The sequence below is a fragment of the Lipotes vexillifer genome, unplaced genomic scaffold (genome assembly GCF_000442215.2).
Source record: "Lipotes vexillifer unplaced genomic scaffold, Lipotes_vexillifer_v1.1 scaffold240, whole genome shotgun sequence".
NCBI classification, from domain to species: domain Eukaryota; kingdom Metazoa; phylum Chordata; class Mammalia; order Artiodactyla; family Lipotidae; genus Lipotes; species Lipotes vexillifer.
In genome coordinates, this window is record NW_006797481.1 from 5,041,583 (window position 1) to 5,046,343 (window position 4,761).

The following is a 4,761-nucleotide window of genomic DNA, read 5'->3' on the forward strand; positions in this document are numbered from 1 at the left end:
AAAAAAAAAAAAAAAAAAAAAAAAATGGTCAAAGAATTCAGTTCCCTGACAAAGTTTACAGGTACAGAAAAAAAGCAAGAAAATTATTTGTGTATGAAGAAAATTCAGAAATGTTGGGCAAAGGAAATGTTAAAATCAGGACAGAAGTTGCAAGGAAAGAATCCCATGGATGGGAGCAGTGGCAAAGTCCCACTGAATCCTTCATGTCTCAGCATTTAATCCTATCCTTAGGGAGTCTTCTCCAGCGCTGATTAGGTTGGTTTCCGTCTCTCCTCTAGAAACACCTCCCTTCAGAACTAGCCTCATTTGACACCCATCACAATCAGTTGTGGATCATAAACTCTGAGAAAGCTGGAATTCTCCAGGCCTTGTCTTATGTCAGCATCTAGACATGTTGGCATGAAGCAGGCCCTGAACACATCCCCCATGAATGAAGGAAAAAACAAATGAGGAAATGAATATAAAAAGCAATATAGTTTGAATAATTTCTATAGGAACAACTGCCTATACAATCTCACAGTAAAGAACTGTGATTTTTAACTGAAAACAAGCAAAGTAAACAAACCAAAAAAAAAAAAAAGGAGCCAATGTTCACTCTGGAGTTGACTATAAAATAAAATACCTTCTGTGTGAATTACCAACTAATTCACACAAAATTTCTAAGTTGGCATTTTAGATAGTACAAAATTTAATCCATAGTTAAGGAGACCTTTGTTCAATATAGGTTGTAGAATTAGGACCAAAAGTCACTAAGTTCTGAAACAGAGACTAGAGCTCATGGAGAATTTTTTTTTAATAAACTAAAATAAGTTCAAATTTTATAGTGCTTTGGGAAGAGTCAATTTCCCAAACTGTTATAAAAGCTAAGAAAGGAATTGTGTGTAATCAGCAGTCTATCATGTCAATTCTGGATGAATGACTTCCCCTAAACTCAATCTCGCTGAACCCTTTAGTTGGCATGTAAAATTTTATGAACTATATTGTTTCATTCAGATCACTAACATGCTATCTATGTCTGTTTATAGTGTGTATAGGAGACATTTCTGGCCTCTTCCTACAGGGAATAGAACTAAACTCTATTACCCAATCTGTCTTGCAGTATGATGTGCCACATGATCTACTGGCCAATGAGATGTGAGTGCACACATGCACATCAGTTCTAGTCTCGTTCATAAAAAACCCACACATTATCTGCCGTATGCCTTCCTTTCTGTGGCTTGATGCAGACAAGAACAGTGACTTTGAAGGCCATGTGTTGAAGCTGGTGGAACCATAAGCTGGAAGGAGCCTGGGTTCCCTGCTTAGATGAAAGCCACCCATCAATCGCAAACACCCATTTTGAACTTTACATAAGCAAGAAATAAATTCCTATTATGTTAAGCCACTGATATTTCAGGGTTACATCAACTAGCATTACCTCAACCAACAAAGATTATTTTATTGTACAATGACTTCTCCTACTTCCAAGAACAGTTCAGGTACCAAACATTGAACCCTGGGTTGCAAATTTTACCATGAGATTTGGATGCAAACATTATGCAAAACATTAATACTCTGCCAGGTTGTTTTCCAATTCTTGGCTTAAAAAAATCCCCTTTCCTGCCACTTCCCAAATTATAAAAAGTAATTGCCCAATTCTTCACTCTATTTTTGCAGAATTTTAATTTTACTGGGTATTTTTCAGTTCAGACCCTGATAGTGACCATTGTTTCACAAGCAACCTGAGGCCATATGACACTTCAAGGTTTAGTGAGAATTCACCCAGTGTTGCCTGGGCCCCCAGATGCAACTTACTTGTAGTTAGAGCAGTTCAGTGTGCTGGGTACCTAGGAATCTCTCAAGCACCACAGGCAGGTGGATTGGAGCTACCACCAAAATTCTGCTCTCCACTAGCTTTTGTTACTCTTCACATCTCAGGATTGTGGGCTGGAGGGTGGGCCCTGTGAAGGCTGACAGAGCTACGGCAGTCCTTCTCTGGCTACTGCATGGCATTGAAAGTGGGCTTTCATTGAAAAATAATTCTATGTCTCCTGGATTCAGCAGAGCACTACATAACATTGATTCAGTTTTGACTCTGAAACCTTGGACATTTAAAAATAAAAAGATAAACTTAGATGTTTCTAATCCAGTAGCCATGTTTGCAGAGGAGTTAAATATTGACGTATGTTTAGGCTCTGATTCTGGCAGCCTTGTGATAACAAACTCCAGGTGAGAGAAAGAAAGACCCTGGGACACCTGTGCAGACAGATAACTGGCATGTTAGCCAAACGGGGTCTCATTTACTTAACCTTCAGAGAGCCGGTCATGTCCTCCCTTACCCTGCTCAGCCCACAGTCAGGGCCTTCAATGGGAGGGAGAATATGCCTACCCTGAGAATGCTAGACTTCCCTGAGCAGAAGGAGACTGCAATAATCTGAGGGTTATTGTGGCCTCACACCTTCCAGAGCAACCGTCCTGCCAAACGTGAGGTGTTTCTGGGACTTCCCTGGTGGCGCAGTGGTTAAGAATCCGCCTGCCAATGCAGGGGGACACAGGTTTGAGTCCTGGTCCGGAAAGATCCCACATGCCGAGGAGAAACTGAGCCCGTGCGCCTCAACCACTGAGCCTGCGAGCCACAACTAATGAGCCCACGTGCCACAACTACTGAAGCCCATGCGCCTAGAGCCCATGCTCTGCAACAAGAGAAGCCACTGCAATGAGAAGCCTGCGCACCGCAACAAAGAGTAGCCCCCGCTTGCTGCAACTAGAGAAAGCCCGCACGCAGGAGTGAAGACCCAATGCAGCCAAAAATAAATTAATAAAAAAAAACCCAAAAAAACACTTTATAGCTGAGTGTGCTTATTAAAAAAAAAAAAAAAAAAAAAAAAAACGGGAAGGATTTCGTGAAGGATTTCAGTCCCCCCAGACTCAGAGACTGAAATTATAGTCAACCCTCCTCTGTTATGTATGAAGATGGTTTACTTTGTGAAAAAGCAGAACAAGCATACTCAAAATTTTATAGCATTAATTATTCAGTTTTACATACTTATAAAGTACGCATTTAATGTCCTGCAGAACCTGTGGAAGCCTTAGCTATTTTTCTTATGAGGATAGTGAGACTCAGAGAGTTTAAGCAACATTTCCAGGGTCACACTGTTGGCAAGCAGGAGAGCTAAGTCTTAGGGACAAATTCTTTCCTCCAGCTCCAGATGACTTGTGTAAATCCACAAAAGGCCATGTTCTCCAAAGCTGTGTCACAGTTGATCTAAAAATGGTCAAAAATGGGTACCGTAGGAGATGTTAAATGTGTATGTATATATATATATGTATAAGACTGGGTATCTGCTTTCCAAAACAAAGCCACACATAATTTTTAGATAACTTGTTTCATTTGTATTTTGTTCCCTTACTACTAATGCAGCAAATGGCAGTATTTTTTCAAATGGAAATGCAACTTTTGTGATATTAAATATGATAATCATTTCTTTCCTGGGCCATCACAGTAATCTTCTAATTGCCTTTCTTGCCCTCAGGACAGTGTCTATCCTCTAGACACTGCCTGATAGTCAGGTTTAAAATGCAGACTGGCCACTATTGTTTTTAAAACCCCAGCCCTGTGCTTTCTAGATCAGCACAGCCTAATAGGAATATACTGTAAGCCACATTTTAAAAAGTAAAAAGAAATAGGTGAAATATATTTTAACGACTTATTTAATCTAAAATACCCAAAATATTATCATTTCAACATGTGGCACATTTCAAGGGACCACATGTGGCTAGCACCTATCATATTGGATAGCACAATTCTAGATCAAATTAACTCTTCTTATCACAAGTAAAGCTTTACAGATATGGTTACCTTCTCTGAGGTTTTTAACCTTGTTGTATACCCATTTGGTCTATTTTCCAGCCACTTTGAACTCCTTTCAAGACATGAGCTCTCAAGAGAGTTTAATGGGATCCAACTACAGGGTACTTAAAGAATGGGATAACAAGATTTTCCAGATGTCATTGAGCAGGAAGAGACAGCAAATAGGTAGAGAGATGCAAAATTCAATAGACCCAGAGATCACAGCTTGGTTACTGAGAGCTATGGTGAAAGAGGGATAAAAGAGAGATAGCAAGCAAAGGAAAAAGAAAAAAGAAAGAAAGAAAAATATTAAACTAATAATTTGTACCAATTTTTTTTTATACCTAAGATGCTTCGGGGGTCAGAAAATTAGAAACGACCTGAAGAACCTCACAGAGAGGCAGGCAAAGCCAGAGGCTGTCTCACCATGTGCATTTCATAACCAACCTTGTAAGGCAAGTAGCAAAGTCCACTTAAAAAATTATAAGCTGAAGGATTTCTACTTCTAGTAAGGATGGAGCAACTGGTATCAGACTTGCCCTTTTACCATAAATAATCAAAAGTTTGGAAAAATATATATATAACTGATTTGCAAAGACTGAACAATGGGTAGTACAAGACTGTAATAAATGGAAAAAAAAGGAAAACAAATGAGGTGAGACCTGAAATCACTCTGGCATTTCCTGGACCCCAGCACAAGGAGGGAGATTCCTATCAGAGCAAGGCAGACTCATTTTGCTGAGGCGATAGAGAGCAGAGGCTAAAGTAGTTAGAATTTGCAGAGCAAAGTACTGGAGAGCAGGAAGCTATGAAGATGGAGAGTTTTCAGAAATTGGCATGGGTGTCCGCTTGAATCTTTGGATAAATACTAAGCTGTGTTTGCAAAGAGTAAGATCTATGAGGCTGATTAATAAAACAACTGTTAGGGAAAG